This window comes from Oryzias latipes, chromosome 2 (genome assembly GCF_002234675.1).
Source record: "Oryzias latipes chromosome 2, ASM223467v1".
NCBI classification, from domain to species: Eukaryota; Metazoa; Chordata; class Actinopteri; order Beloniformes; family Adrianichthyidae; genus Oryzias; species Oryzias latipes.
In genome coordinates, this window is record NC_019860.2 from 22,983,596 (window position 1) to 23,000,646 (window position 17,051).

A 17,051-nucleotide genomic window follows, 5' to 3' on the forward strand; every position below is an offset into this window, starting at 1 on the left:
CAACTTGTTGGTTTTTTTCTAAATTTACTTTTTTTAAACCCTTTTTTATTTATTTATTTATTTTAATAATTTTCTATATTTCTTACATATTTACTTTGATCCTGAAGAAAAGCCCAAAACAGACAGATCCTCTTAGTCCGAACTGTACAACAGTGGGTGCAACTCTCTTTAAAAAAAACACAGAAATGTCAGACTTGACTGCATTCATATCATCAAGCTTTAAACACCAACTCAAATCCCAAAAATGCGATGCGCTTAGCCCCAAAACGAAGGAGACGGATGCAGAGTGTAGGTGGGAGGAGGCTGAAGGAGGGAGGATTTATCAAACCTAATCTCTCAACAAACCAGGCAGATCAATTTCCTCTTAACGCACAGATGCACACTCTGTATATTTAGCCCTGCTAGCCTTGTCCTAGTCGCTAAAAGTGGCAGCGAGGAAAACAATGTTGTCAAGCGAAAGGGGAGAAGAAAAGGAGCGGCGTGGAGTGGAAAGATTGAAGAAGCGAGCCTGGAAGAGAAAGAGGGAAGAGGAGGAGAGTCTTCTTAGAGGGCTAAAAGGATTAGCCTTCTCATCTCTCTGGGATCACAATGTTTCCTGGGCTGTGTTTGATCAGCGACGGTGCACGTGCACGCTCCTCTGTGTGTGTGTGTGTGTGAGATGTTTGCTCTGATACTAAGACCGCCTCATCCTGATCCGATTACACGGCGATGAACATCAGTTACCAACATGGGGATTACCGGCTGTGTGAGCGTGTGCGGAGACGTGCACACTTTTTTGGCTGGACCTTCTCTGATGTATGTGTGTGTGTGTGTGTGGGGGGGGGGGGGGTGTAAGTTCTAAGCCTGACTGCACTAAAAGTGTCCGCAGTACGACTTTAAATGCTAAAATTGATCAACTCTTGAAACAAGTTTTACCAAGTTAAAAAGTTTTTCTATCAAAAATGAAAAAAGAATAAATTTTAGACATAAAATTAAATTCCACAAACATTTTTTGAACCTTTTTAAAATACTTGATTTACTTTTCTTTTTATTATTTTCATGGGTTGTTCACCTGCAAGTCCCACTCTGATCATCTTCTGATCTATAGTTTCAAATCATTCACTGTGTTTTGTATTTTTTAAATTATGATTAAAACATTTTCAGCCAAATTCTAAAAACTTCTGTGGCTTTTAGGACAAAGTTTCTGCAGAGCAACAGGAGTTCCTTAGAATTTCGTGGATTGGAGCGTAGATGTAAAGCAACCCCGCCCCCCTTCCCCTTCCTGTTGCAGAGGGCTCGGAGCAGGGACACAAGCATTTTCACATTATTTTCCTTTTTCTGTTTGAACAAAGAAATTCCCCAGAAATGCAATTTTTGTGCTACTTTTCTGTATATATGGCCTCCATTATGAGGAAAATGCCACAAGAACATGTTGAAAATACTAAAAACACATTTTTTTTCCCAGAATTGGATGTTTAAGTTTGCTAAGAAATCAAACGTTCTTCCACCGTTTCACTTGACATCCACTCAGTTCTGGAGATGTTTTCTGTTGTTTTTCTGTCACAGCAGATTCAGATCTCAGCTGCTTCTGCTTGAGCTAATGAGTTCCTCTGTGTCTCCTCATGGCTCCAGCCTTCAGGTTCTCTCTGTTTTGTGAACTTTGAGCAGCTTTCACTCTTGATGACTGTAACTGTGAGTATTTTTCTGGAAATATGAAATCTATAATGTCAGTGTTCTTGTGGCTGTCAGGACGCAGGACTAGAGGCACGCAGACGTAAAGGCAGAATTAGCAGCCAAAGGACCATGAAAACAGGTAGAAAGGATTGACGGCTTCAGGAAGAGGAAAAAAGAGGTGATATTATGTGATTCAAGAGGTAGATTATTGATGGATTTTGCAGAGCAAAGACAAATAGGATGACATCAGCTAAATTGGGCCAGTTTTTTGACTTGGGAAACTAAGAAAAATCAATGTATGACATTTGGCCTAATATTACTAATAATTGTCTATTAAATGTTTTTGTGTTGAATTTATGGGCTGAAAAATTAATGTTAAAACTCCACAGCTGCTGAAAAACTGCTGTTTTGAGAAGTGCAGGTAAAATGGGCCACTCCTTCTTTTTTTTTTTTATAATAATAAAACAAACTTACATTTAAGAGCAAAATCATAGAACAGTACAATTACATTTATTATATGTAAAATATCTATAACTATGACAAATACAGGCCTATGTTGCCTTTTTCAATTTCAACTTGGCACCAGAAAGCAAGAGCCAGCGCTAACGAACTAAATTAATTTAAAATGACAAAGAAAAGGGGCTTGTAATATAAAATATTATGGTATGTTTATATATTAATACTTGTTATTAAGCTGAGCTATCAAAATATTAGACAAAAGTCAACATGGCTCATTGTAGCTGAAACCTGTGGCTCATGCTCACATAAATTAAAGTAAAGCCTTTCTTATTGTATCATAAACAATTTTGTTTAATAAAACATTAAATGCGATGGAAGTGACCAGCTAAATATTTTAAATCTTTATTTATACATAAACGTTTGTTTTTATATCGTCTTATGAACCTTATCACGATCAGGTTTGTCAATGAGGCTTTGTCCCGCCCACCTTAGCATCCATAGACAAATCAAATCAACTGTTCCATTAATTGCCATGGCAACAGTTGGATTTTGGCTGTTAACTTTTACCTGATGGTCCAGTTTAGCTGTTGCCCCGCCCACTTTAACAACAAGGGTGGAAACAAAATGACATATTGATGAATCAGTGTTTAATATTTGAGAAAAAACAAAGACGATTAGAAATGTTTGTGGAAGAAAAACAAAGGAAATTTTTCTGTTTTGTCTTTAAGTAAAGGGCAGATGGAATTACACAACAAATAATTGCATTAGAAGTAGATACCAGCAGGTGGCGGAGAAGCACTTGAAAGTCGTGTCAACTGCCATCGAGCAAAAGAAGAAGAAGAAAAAAACAGTTTCAGGTGTTTCCACCCCTGTGGTGTCAGAAATTTAGATCCTGTAGGAGATGCACAACCTATTTTTTTAATTTTCTCATTTTAATAGTTTTGTAATGCTATTTTCCTCTTTTAAAAACAAAAACCTATCTTATTTTAGTATTTTCCTTCGGGAAATTTCATAATTTCAACAATTTTTAAAAACATTTAATTTAATGTATTTTTGGTACTTTAATTTGAAATTTGAAATTTAATTTTGTTTTAAATTCTGTAAAAAATGTAATGTGGTATTCCCAGAAGCATAGTTGGGATGTATTTTACCATTTGTTGTTTTATTACGTAAATTTTGTCTCAAATGTGCAATAAGCAGCTTTCGCTCTCACCTTCAGGACTTTAATTCCTTTTTTTCTCTTTCGGCTCCCTGTAGGCCTCTAGTAAGATGGTCATTTAGGGAATTCTTACTTGGAAAATATCATTACCTTTTATGCTTTTAACAACAAACACCTGTTTGGTGATGATGCAAATTACATTTTATTCAAATCTCATGTTTCTAAAAATATTTCATCTTCAGGTGCCTGATGAGAACCAAACAGGAAGTGACTGCTGAAGGATCAGCCAACATGGAGGTAAGAGAACAGCATTGATTCTGCTTTAACGCCGTTTCCCACCGCAGTCATTCTCTGTTTTACCACTAGGGGTCCTGTCATCCTCCATTTACTGTAACACAAAAGGGTTCACGTTAAAAAAAAAAAAAAAATACTTTAGCTCATCTTAACGGTTAGATTTCATGTTCATGACCTTTTGGTTGGAAAGGGGCGTGGCGTTTTGCTTATTAGTTCCATTTAAATTATTGCTCTCTGGATCAGCCTTACTGAAGGGGGCCAACCTGGCTGCAGACAAGATAATAATAATAAACTTTATTTGTATAGCACCTTTCGAAATAAAAATCATAAAGGGCACATAAATTGCACATAAAGACGAATGAATCACACATGGATCACGGAAGACCCACAAAGTGGAAAACGCGCAAGATGTAGGTGGCGGCGCAAGTTATGTCGCTGGTTGATTCACAAAGCTGCTTTTCTCTGTAAATAAGGCGATGATCGTAAAGAAAAAGAGGATAGTAGGCTTTGACAAAGACATCCATGATGTTTGAAGAAAAACAAACGTAACAGGTGCGATCGCCAATACATTTGTCGTTTTCGACAAAAAAAGTACAGGTGGGGCGGGGACGTCCAATTCCGGCTAATGATGTCTGGGCGCCATCTTGTTGTCTGCAGTCTCACTGGTTCCAACAGCTGACAGATGTGTTAGTCCCGCCCCTTTTTTTGGAGACTTAGGGGTTTAATGGCGTCGCATGCATCCATGACCCCTGAACATTTCCGGAAAATGGGTCAGGAAATGTTCTTCAAGGCTTCTTTAAGAAGAAGTTTATCTTCCCTGAGCTTTTTGATGTCAACAAATAGTTTCTCTTCATATCTGATTTTGAATTTGGCTCTAAATCAGAGAAATCTTCAAAATTGCCATTTTAAGAGACTCGAATTACCAAAAAAATCCCCCAAAGCTTCATGACTGTCAGCAGACGACCTGAAGGTGAGACGTTTTTCCTGTCACTATCCAAAGAATCAAAGAGAAAAATCCAGCCTTCTGCTAAAATGTCATAAAAAGGTGAGCAAAAATGCAGCAAAATTTCCCTCAGCTTTTTCTTTATCCCTCCCCCTTTGCGATCAGCCCCCACTCCTCCCACCACCTTCCTTTCTTACCATCTAAAGAATGACATGCAAATGAGGCTTATTAAATCCTATTAGGCCGTCCGTCAGCAGCAGGAGCCTCAGACTGGATCACATGGACGACTCGCACCGATGCCGTTCAGGGAGACAAACGCGGCGTGTAAACATGCTGGGAGCTGGCGCTCCGGAGAGGATTTCACCTCCAGATCCTCTGAAAACCTGTTTATTATCATTAATACTTCAATCTAAAGTGTGTTTAGACATAAAGTTGCAAACAAATCTTGACTCTTATTTTATTTGTCTGAATTCTTGACGGTGCTAAAATAGAAATCCAGCTTTCACGGTTCAGTTTATCACCTGGATGCTTCTGCTTTAGTGGTCCTTCGTGGTTCCGCCCTGCTGCCTGAAGCTTGTTTTAACGGGACATTCAGACTATTGATCAATTTGGATCTCGAATAGTGAGCTCCACTCCTCTGTTAAGTCAGGATTTGACCAACTTCTGAAGTTGTTCTTGAGGAAAAACAAAACCTTTCTTCAAGTGGTTGTAGAGAAATCCACTCAGTGCTGACCATTCAGATAAATCCTAAGGTTTTACTCTCAATTTTCAGTCCAGCTTCGCTCTGTTAGACGGCGTCCTTCGCCCTTCAATCATCACAAGTGATTCTTACCACCAGTGTTGTTTTTAGAAAATTTAGCTCAACATTGCATGTCCGAGTATTTCTTTATTCGAGTTGTTGTGAATCAGGAACTGATAATCTCAGTGGGCGGGGCCACAAGTTTCCTCCTCTTCCTCTTTCTGGTGCGTCCACTTTCAGACATATAGATCCACGAACGTCTGTTTTCCTCGTCTGAGCTGGAATCTGGATCTAAACCGTACGGCTGGACGGCTCCGATACTGCTTACCATATTTGTCGCGCCGCTAATGTTCGGCTGGGGTTGTGAGGGGCTGTTTGCTAGCAGGAAAGCAGAGAGCTCTCAGCAACGGGGAGGGGAAGAGGGAGCGGGGTTGCACCGCACCTACAACTCGGAGGAGCATTTCTAATGAAGTCCTGCTGCTCTGGCGGGTTTTTTTTTTTAGGCCGAATCCCTAACCCCTGTGGCTTCCCCCATCCCTCCAATCGTAGGGGCATTTGGAGGCGTAGGGGTGTCCGTAATAGCTTTTTGATGGGGAAACTCTCGTGGCGGAGGGTTCTGTAGTTCTTTACGTGGGTGTGCTTTGAAGCACAGAAGCTTACATGTAAGTGTAAGCAATGACTTTTTGTTTAAGCACTTTCCGGGCGCTTGCAGCTGCGCGTTCACGTAGATGAGCAGTGGTTATTGATGACGTCATTTAGTGGGAGTAACGTCCGAATAATTCTGCGTTTGGAGGAGGAGCCACAGGGGAAGAATTTGGATCTTGGACTAAGATTTTGGCTAAAAACGGCATAATTGTATTAAATTTGACAATAGATCAGAAGATGATTGGAGTGGGACTTTAAAAAGGAAAACATTTTTTTTTCCCAGAGAACTAAAGTAATTTCCAAAAAAATCAATATGAACGAAACGTTTAAAAAACTGAACTGTGTTTAAAAAGTAGATTGAGCAATCACTAAATGTGGACAGAAACTAAAAAAAGTTATCTTCTGCTAGGAGAAATCGCCATAAAAAAAATAACTTTCTGTTGAAAAGGTGAACAAACGTCATCATCCAATCAGGGATGTCCCACAATTCCTTTGGTGGTTTCATTATTTTTTCTTTTGTCATCCACCTCAGTTCTGGACTGGAAACAAATTTAAATGACCTCTTCAGACAAAAGCACTTTAATCTGGAGAATTCTGACGTTTTTCACAATTTCTTCTTTTAGTTTAAACTTTAAAAAATTCTGTTTATTCACAAAACTAAAGCAGTATTCCAATGTGAGATGAACTACATCGATTTGCTTTGGGGTTTGTTTGTTTTTTGTGTGGTTATATTCCATTTATGAAGAGTTTTACAACAAATCCTTACAAAACTAGACTTTACCGTGAAAACGTTCTGATGACCGAGTCTTTTTCTTAAATAGATTCGTCTGAAAAACATCCTACGTCTAACATTTTAGCTTGTCTGCCTTTGACAAGTCTCAACGGCTTCGGCTGTTGGTGCCAAAGTCACAAAATGTAAAAATGTCAGGACTGAGGTTGTGTGGCTCCTCTTCCTGCTCTCCTCTTCCTCCCCGTCTGCTGCTGCTTCATCTTCAAAGATGAGATGGCGAGGAAGACGACCACCTCTCTCCTGCTTGTCAATTATCCCCCTCGTCTCCCCCGTCTGGCTTAATTGGCGTTTGGGAGACGCTAACGTGGTCCCAGCGGGCTCGGTCAGGACAATGGACGCCCAAATAGCCGACCGGCCCTCAGCGCAGCCCAGATTGAATTGGAAATCTTCCATCTTCTCTTTAGCATAACAAAGGGGGCCACAGGGTTTTTAGACAAAGAGCCCCTTTTAATGGAGAAAATCAATCTGTGGGAGGAAGCAGCGCCATTGTCTCCCATCATCGCTACAGGTGTGTGTCACCCACAGCTGCCTTAATCAGAGGTGGCAGGGGAAGAGATCTGGGCCCAACATCTCCGTCATCGTGAGGAAGACTGGCAGCTTACTGCAGTGGAGGAGGAGGAGGAGAAGGAGGGATGAAGAACTACTCATGTCAGCCTAACTTGAAAACCTGTGGTTCTGGCATGGATGAAGGACGGATGAGAGGAGGAACAAGGCTTTTAAGTTTCCAGAACACAACCCAGGACGTGAAAACGAAACCTGAACTCTGACTGGTCTGAAGGTCCACGCCAAGGCGTTGGTTTCGCCTCACTTCAGCCTGGCAGGCGTGAAAGATCACCTGATCTCAGATGAACTGTGGTTTCACCACCAACTATAGCTGCGACGGGCAACTCCAGGCCTGTTTGCATGACTCCCAGACATCCAAGCCAGACTCATGTCTGATCACCTGTTTCAGGTGTGTCCTGCCAGTTAGAACGTGAATCCCTGAATCACGCGGTCTCCGTTTGGTTCCAAGTGAACTTTGATGTGTGTTGGTGACAAAGTGAATCTGGGTGGAGTTTACACAGGAGAAAATAAACAAAACTTAAAGATCATTTAAAATTAAAATAAAAAAAAGTTGGAATTGTGATTTTCAGATGATTAGCCAGACCAGATGCTCTTTTCTCATATTTTCTCTTCCAGGTGATTAGATCCACTCTTCAGTGTGAAAGCAAATCAAATGGAGGTGTACGGTTTTTAAAATCCCCCATATTCCAAGTCTGCTGGACTTCACTGGTCTGGAAGCCTTGAAGGGTCTATATCCAGCTTTTCCTAAGCCTTTCACTGTAAACCAGGGGTGGGCAATTCCCGGCCTCGAGGGCCGGTGTGTCTGCATGATTTCCAGATAGTCTTGCCCTACTCATGGCTGATTACCTGGTTCAGGTGTGTCCAGCCAATTAGAACATGCCAGAGCAGGGTATGCTGGAAAACATGCAGGAATGCGGCCCTCAGTGCCCACCTCTGCTGTAAACTATATTCCTATATTTGATAATCTATGACCTTTGATATTTGATTTTTAAAAGATTTACTGTGCCAGTTACTTTTTCAGTTCATTTTCCTACTCAAAACTAAGACGACTCGATCTCGGAGGCTCCGCCTTTCATTCCTTGTGGGCGCCGCCTATTTCATGACATCACCCAAGAGTCGGCCTCTGCAGCGTGTCTGTTTTTTTACCACGAAAACAAGCAACGTCCGAACTTTTACAAAGATGGACGTGCATATTGTTTAAAGAAAACGAAAGCGTTAAGCCGATCACCACTAGTTCCATGGAGAAAGTGGGTGTGTCTTTGCGCCCGGGGGCGGGGCTGGCAGCTCAGACTCCTTGTGGAAGGGGCTGTTCCTCACTCTGTGACATCACAATGTGAGATGTTTTCGTGGATTGGGAGCAACTGGTGCCCAGAGAGAAATTTTTTTAGAGGAAAACTGCGGGAATGGATCAAAATACCACTTGAGGGTACTTTTTTTTTTTTTTTTTTTTTGAGGAGAATCTATCTGCATGACTGAAAACTCTTGACTCTTCTCTTTGTTCATGGGGTATGGTAAGCTTATATCTCCAAAGTTTGTATTCCCGACAGAGACGTCGCTCCATCCAATTTCTCAATGTCTTATTTTTTACTGATCTTGTCAATCATTTATCACTTTGTTAATCGTCCGTCTATTTATACAAACTCTTGGTGCTAATCTGCTTCCGTCTTCTCCTGATGGAGCCATAAACAGCTTTAACGGCAGAGGAGATTTAGTTTGGCACACGTTTTAGCTGCAGAGATCATTGTGTGATTTGTGGAGATGATGAATAGCCGATGGCCTCAGGCAACAAGGATGTTGTGGATTATCACCGCAAAGAGCCTCGCTGTCCTTCAGCATTTGCCTCGTATAGAAGCTCTGGTATAAAAACTGAGCCGTGAATCTGGCTGTCAATCCAGACATCCCAGATTAAAAAAGGAGAGCAGATATTTTGGGGGGTTTTTGGACTGAAAAATGTAAAACAATGTTAAGTAATCAAAATAAATGTGGTCTTAAGGACAAGATCCTATGGAAGGGATTCTGTAGCATAATTAAAAATAAAAGTCAAAACCAGAAATGCTTTTTGATTTTTTTTAAATGAAGCTGCATTTGACTCAAAATTAAAATGAAAAAGCAATCTGCCAAACCGCTTTTTCTTTTTCTTCTTCAACACTGCTCATTCTGTCCCTTAACTAAAATGATGGAGAAAATTATAAATATGTGACAAAATTCAATTACAAATGTCTAATTTGACAATTAAAATGGATTAACAGAAATGCTTTTTTTTTCACAATGTAACTGCATCAAATGACTAAAAAAAAAATTGAAATATATCCTCCAAAATTTAATTTTCAACTTAAAAAGCGCTCATTCTGTGACATAATTAAAGGGATAATGCAAAGAGGGGATCGCACTTTGTTTTCACATCCACGGTGCGAAAAGTGTCGCATAATTCAATTCCAGTTAGCTTTTCCAATTTAATTTTGCTATAGAAATGCTTCCATAAAATCCAAGTGTGACTGCATCAGACCCTCTGAAATAACCTTGTTTGGGTTTGGCTCTGCTCTTCTGAATGGCATTTTGATGTGAGTCCAATAAGGGGGCGGGGCATAGTAGTACACGTCATGGTTGGTTGTTTCAACGTTTATACTGCATATTTAAAATGTCCTCTGTACTTTTATGATACTTGAGAAGTTTGTTTTTAGGTTGTGACAGTCAGTAGAGTTAGGTTTCCTGCTCCTGAATGAAATTCATACCAGGCAGCAGTGGATGCACTTTATTTAGTGGATTTATTGTTGATTCCTGTGGCGTCTGTTCCACATTAGAAAGATTTTAGTGTTTTCACAGTACAACAAAGCCACACTATAATTTAATACGCACCAAACTTTTCAACACTGTTAGAAATAACCTTTTTTTTCAGCAGACTCTTGGCCGTTATAAATACTTTCAGATTCAAAGGCAGTTTTGTGGCAAATACCGGTTCATACTGAGATTTGACTACGACGTCCTTCATGAAGAAACACGTGTTCAACAAACTATCTCGTTATTTTCAATTTACAAAAACTGCATAGCAAATATCTTCTTTTCCTCTTTAACAAAATTGTATTTACAAAACACGCATTTTGATGGAAATGTGTTATTTACATTATAAACTGACCAATCAGATGCCTCAATAAAAGAAGGTGGAGCCTGCTGTTTAATAGGTGTCGTGTACCCCGCTTTCAAATTGTAGGGGTTTGGCCTTCCAACAAGTTCACTCCTGATTGGTAAGAATAGTTGCCATGGAGATGGATGGATAGATACTTTATTGATCGCTAGGTAAATTATCTAAATTATAAATATCTGTTGCTCCACGCATTCATCATATAATACAAAACAAAAATTAAACAGACATCAAAGAATAAATGTAAAAATTAATTTCGTTGGACCAGGAATTAAGCCGTTTGTCATGGATGACATCAAACTCACGGTTCTCATACAATGGCGTCACGTAAAGATCCTCAACGGTTTCCACTCCACGCAGTGGTCAGATCTGAGAACAGGAGAAAAGTTCAGTTTTAGTTTTCTCATCGTGAGAGGCTCCTCAGATGATGCTGCATGCTTGACACAAAATGCTATGTATGTAGGACCTGCATAGAAAGAAAATAATACGTAAAAAACGCATCGAAATTTTCTAAAACTTCTAAAATAATGACCCCAAAAAAAAACGGAGCAACTTTCTGGTTCTGCTAATGAAACTGAGGTAAAAACGGGTTCATTTATGAGCGGCCCACTTTTTTTTTTCCTGCATGAAAAGAGAATTATTTCATTGTTTCACCCATCATTTTAAAAAAACGGGTAGCGTGCCACGGCGAGCTGACATCCTCCTCTTGTGTTTCGGAGTTTCCTGTCAGACACTTTGTCAGCGCGGCTACAGAGTTGTCTTTCAGGTCTGGGTGTTTTGATAAGGTGAGTGTGTTTATCTGCGCACTCCCAGCTCCATGCATTACCATGAGAATGGTTTAAGCCCTGTGCTAATCTGCTGTGTCTCTGCTGTAATAAATGTCTTCATTCACACGCAGCAGAGGAGAGGAGGACGGGAATCCGGTGTGTCGGCCTGTTCCGACACACCACAGTTCAGGCGACCAATGCTCCCCTTTAGAGACCTCAGTTCCTGGCAAAGTTCACACCAAAATAAGTTTTTCCACATTTGTAAGAGGCATTTTAGGTGTGAGACGAGTTATAGACACCGTAACTGCTTGGAAATGAGCTGCTTCTGCACCAGAAATGCGGACAAATATCCAAACCTGTAATGCCTGAGGATGCCACTGACCTCAAAGTCATCGGTGGAAGCTTCCAGAGAAACTGCTGGCACCTGATTTTATTTATTTATTTTATTAAATTGTTGGCATATTCATGAATGTGGAGAATCAGAATCGGACGACAGCTGGGCGGCCACAGTGCAACAGCGGCTCAGATTTTATGAACTTGTCAATTTGCACATTTTAAGATTTCACGCCTCCCAAGAACCAAAGCAGGGGCAAAGCTAAAAAAACAAAGGTCCAAAAGGTCCAACCGCAGCATAAAGAGCATCAATGCCGTCTACCCGTTTGGATAGACGGCCGGTCAGCGCCGGGACCCTGACCCATATCAACAGCCCTCGTACGTTTTCTAACAATCTGACAGAGGCAGTGGGGCGGCAGCACCGGGGAGGCAGGAGGGTGGCAGTCTGAAATCTGCCGATCATCAGACGATTTTCTGGACCTTGGAGACCCGCCTATCAGTCAAGTTTTGCGCTTGTCACTGGAATGTTTTCTACTTTTCCATGAAAAACTATGCAAAATTTAGCTGATCTGGCTTTGATTGAATCCTTTATTCAACAGTTCAATCATTTAAAGTAGTTTGAGGAACTTTGAAGAAAAAAAACAACAAGAAAAAACTTTATTATTAATTATTTGGACATGCTGTGGATAATTTCTGTTAAAAATACTCAATTTCAGCATTTAACCTAACTTTAAACCCCCCCACTTAAACGCTTTCAATAAGGTTAATGTTCTTGCCTTTAAGAAAAATTATTTCTCTTTAACAATCATCTTTTGATCTATTTTTAAAGCGTTCCCAGTCGCATTTCAATTATAATTCTTCAGTTTTTGGCTAAATCTATAAATCTGTGTCGATTTCTAGGACATAGTTTCTGCAGAGCGGCAGGAGTTCATTAGAAATTCCCCTCTGAGTTGTGGGCGGGATTGTTGGTGGGAAGCAGACCCCCCCCCCTTTCCCCCCAGTTACTAGGAGCTCGGAGCAGCGAGCTTGTGGCCACGCCCATCGTATCTTCTACGTCTGACCTTATTTTCATCTGTTCCTGATTCACAAAGATTTAAATAAAGAAATACTCAAATTTAAATTTTACAGACTATGTTAATCTGTACATGAACCACATTTGAAGGTGTTTTTCACGTTAGTTTTACTACTGCTTCCCTAATCCGTTTACTTGAATGGATGACTGAATACTTTACAAAAACGCAGCCGCATTACCTTCCATGTAACTGTAGTTTTGTATGTCAGATGATGGTTATTGTCCGATTTTCATGTCTGAATTTTAGATGGACAGAAAGGAGAGTGAAAGGTCAGGCGAGGTAGAAACAGAGAGAGGGAGGGAGAGGATGAATGGTGCCACTGAAAACATTTTGAGACGTTTATTTTTCATCCTTGGTCATGTTCAGCTCTGACCAAAGTGACAGCCACGCAGCCAGCGAGGCCAGGTCAAATGGGGCGGCGGGGGCAGGTAGCCCGGTCCACTCGCAGCTTTAATTCCTACGTTAGATTTGACCAAAAAAAAGAACAGTTTTGCACTGAAGCTCGGCGCGATCTTCATCTTGTCTGATATCTACTGATCTGCTGCCACTCTTCTGATTGGGCTGTTTTTATTCATTTATTTTTTTTATTCCATGAACTGCACTTTGTGTTGCTATAAAAAGGACTTTATTTATAAAGTTCATTTGTGTCGAGTTCTTTCACCAAACTCGTCCCTCAACACCAACAGCTTCACTAAATCGGCCATCATTCCATCTTTTTCTAAATACATTTGTTTACTTTAGTAAAGAGAACTGTTTTTTTTTTGTGTTTGATGCACAAGACTTAAATCAGAGACAAAGTGAGGAGAGGCTGAACAAAGATCCCTAAAAAGCCCCCGTTAGCCTTTGTGTGCTTCCTTCTGTTTGAAGATGAAGAGTCGCGCGGGGAGGAAGGTGAGATGGCAAACCTCTCCAGCACCGTTTGAAGCTGAACTGGCAGCAGCAGATCAGAGGATGGGAGAATGGGAATGCAGAGAAGAGCAGCGCTATGCCGAGACGGGGGAAGGAGAGTGGACGGTTCAAGAAAAAGATCTTTGCACGCTGAGATGGGTTGTCCTCAGGAAAGCCTTTTTAGTTTTACACCACAAACACAATTTCTGCAACGGTGGAGGCTTCCATTTGTTTACTGTTGACACGAAAAAGTCCTCATTTGACTGATTTTGCACAACAAGACATTAAATATATTTATAATTTTTTGAAGCTCCAGGCTTGGATTTGTTTGTCTCTAACGAAAAGCTGAAAGTTTCTTAATAAATCGGAGAAAACGTTCCATTATTCAGGATGGTTCTATATCAGGAAAAGCTTAAACGCTCGTCTGGACGTAGTTTTATTTAAGTTGGGGACATTTCCCTTTTCATGAGAACACGTATGTCTTGGATTTAGAGTCGAGTAGGCTTCTTGGAAAACAGGTGAAACATCTTTAAATTACTTTCTGACTTCCAGATTGAAGCTTGTTAGGAAACAAAAGCCTCTGCAGCCATTACAGCTCAACAAATAACCACTAGGGGGCTTGTTCTACGACCTAGCATGTCTTCAATTATACTTTTTTTTTATGTGTACAATAGCATGCCCCAGAACCGATTTTTTTGTTTTTTGTTTATTTGTTTTTTATAATGTGAAGCTAAATTATTTAAAAAATATATAACAATATGCATATTAAACAAACACTGTAGAATTGAGGATATTCCTGTGCTTCTGGTCACAGTGGGTTCAGTGTGTAGCTTGTCATCCTGTGTGTGGAAATCAGATACCGGAATCAGCAAAGTTGTGCACCGCAGTTCACATGTCTGACCATGACGCCACCAACCAGGTACAGTGGGCGGGACTTACAACAGCTGTTTTTAATCATTTAGCGTTGCAGCGACTCTACGGCTCTGTGACTCTCTGGCATCCGGGATGATTTAAAAGAAAAGTAAAACTAACATCCTGACACAAAATACATTTTTGAAAAGCCAACAAAAATGCCTACGTTTTGACAAATTTCTTATTAATAAAAATTGAAGACTTTTTTTCCTCCGTCGACAATGAAGAAAATGCAGTTTTTGTTGGACGTTCACAAAGTTAAAATCTAATATGAGTGTGACGATAATTTATGAGTCCACTGTCTTCAGAGGATAAAAAACATTGATTGTTTTAAAAAATACATTTGAATACATTTTTTTGGCAATAATTGTTCTGACGCAATGCATTGTGGTCTATATTCGCTGATGTAGTGAGCATCGATGCACGCTGGTTTTTTTGCAGAGACTATTGGGTAATTTCTAGGGCACTGGATTTGGGAATTGTAGATTCGGACGGCACTACAAAATGGCGAACGCACTTTATAGTGCACTATGTAGTGAGCAGTGAAGGAATTCGGACACAACCTTTCTCTACAAGTGGATGCATCAGAATAGAGCGGAGCAGGTAGCTTGTGGTCCACCGATCGTAGCCTCTACCTCCCATCCACTAGCTTTTCCAAACTGAGTTTTTTAGTCTGCTTCCAGTTGACAACGATTAGAATAAAGGTTTAGAAATGAAACAAAAGCTCAATTTTATTTATAGATTTCCGTCACGATAATAAAAATACCTCAAGAGTGAAGGCACAGTTCTTCTTCTTTATACTCCTAGAGTTCAGAACCACGGACAGCTCCAGCACTTAGCTGGTGCGTTTCAGCACCACAGCTAGAAAACTGTAAAAATAAATAGTCTTTAGTTTTTATCTTTGTTTATATTTGTTTTTAAGTGGTCACTCAAACTGAGCTTTTTTACTTTTTCAGCAGCAGTTCTGTGTTTCATCACCTGCTTCTTACCCCAAACACGGATGAGGGGCTTTAACGACACACATGGTGCTGTTTGAACTGAAAAGGATGCCCAAAAGTTCAGTATACGCCACCCCTAATGAGCTTTTCAACTTCATTACTCTGCGTGGAAATTGTAGCCTCGTACTTTTATGTATTCTCAACCAAAGGAGCACGGAGAGCAGCATTCATTGGAGAGAAAAAGGGTGATGGCAGTCCTCCGTCACGATCGTTTTTTGTTTTTTCCCTCGGGTACAAGAAACTTTGCTTGTTGGTTACTTTATTTCCTAGATGGATTTATCTGACAAGAACTTAACGAGGGAAACGCATCTCTGCAGAAAATGTTTCATCTAAGTTTAAGAAAAAGCATATTTGCATAAATCTCTTAACATAAACCAAATATAATGTATACACCTTATTTATTTTATTTGCAGATTTTTAGGATAAAACTGATTTTTTTTTTATGGTTGTCAGCAGTAAAGGTTACACACTCATACAATCTGCTGATACGAAAAAAAAAAAAAGTCCTCTTTCCTTACATCTTTGACCTACGACACTCAGATGTGTGTTGAAGGTCAAAGATGAGCTCAAGAGCACGCCTAAACGTCACCGCCAACACAGACCGACCCACACAGCCCTCATTTCAGGGATCTACACACCTGTCAGCTGTTAAATATGCTGAGCATTTATCTCTCTCCAGGCAGCGCTCGAGCTCCATCAGCGCTGTATAGAGAGCAGGCTAATAGAGCATGATTACAGGGTGAGATGCCCCTCACCCCATCTTGCTCCTCTCACACCTTTTGACACTCTTCTTGGCTTCCTCGCCCTCTTCGCGCTTTCTCCAGGAGCGCCAGCCTGCAGGGAAATCTTTGGGATGTCGGGTTTATAAAAGCCGAAGCTTTAACTTCTATTTTCATAGAATTTTAAGTTCTCATTTCAACCCGAAATCAGAGTAAAGAGTCGAGCAACATAAGCGTTGTCAGCTACAACTCAAAAAAAGTCACTATGTAGGTCAAAAAATATGTAAAGAAACAAGAAGTTAAAGTTTGATTTTTAGGATTTCATTTTGACCAAACGATCTGTTAGAATCCACAGGACACACGTTCACGTCTGTTTTACGAGCTGCAAAACACAAGAAAAATCAATGCAGAACCTGTTTAGCCAAAGCCCCTCCTCCATGTTGACCACACACACACACACACACGTGAAACACACCTGTGCGCGCCGCCATTACCATATGTCGCCGTGTCTTTGTATTGGAGAACTAACCTGTATAATAGGTGTCACATTTGCAAGACAACAAATCAAACCAGCCTTCATTTCCCCCAGCCTCTTTTTTTTTTTTTTCTTTACGCCACAGCTGCGGGCCTCTTTGTTGTCAGGGGAGTTTCTAATTAATATGATAAATAAGATGGCGGGTTCGACTCCCTGATGCTTTTTAATTGAAGGAAAGCCTTGAATGGCACGCGGGCAGAGGCAGAGATTAGCGGGTTATTTGTGAGAGGTTTTGTGTGAGGAGGGGAAGAGAGGACTTTTATCCTGGCAGTGATTTCCTGTTTTATTGTAATGCAGTAATACACGCACACACATGCGCGCGCACACACACACACACACACACAGACCACGTAGCATTTGATTTGAGGCACAGCTGACGGTCTGATTGCAGCGGTAGCCATGGTGGCACTTCCTGAGCATGGCTGCTGCTTCTAAACACTC

General features: G+C 40.5%; 1 long non-coding RNA gene across 1 annotated transcript; it reads left to right on the forward strand.

Moving 5' to 3' along the window:
• Positions 1-1,064: 1,064 nt before the first annotated feature.
• On the forward strand, positions 1,065-13,751 carry LOC101156560. Its single transcript, XR_910266.3, has 3 exons — positions 1,065-1,671; positions 3,514-3,568; positions 13,426-13,751. It is a non-coding gene; the product is annotated as an uncharacterized LOC101156560 (long non-coding RNA).
• The last annotated feature ends 3,300 nt before the right edge of the window (positions 13,752-17,051 follow it).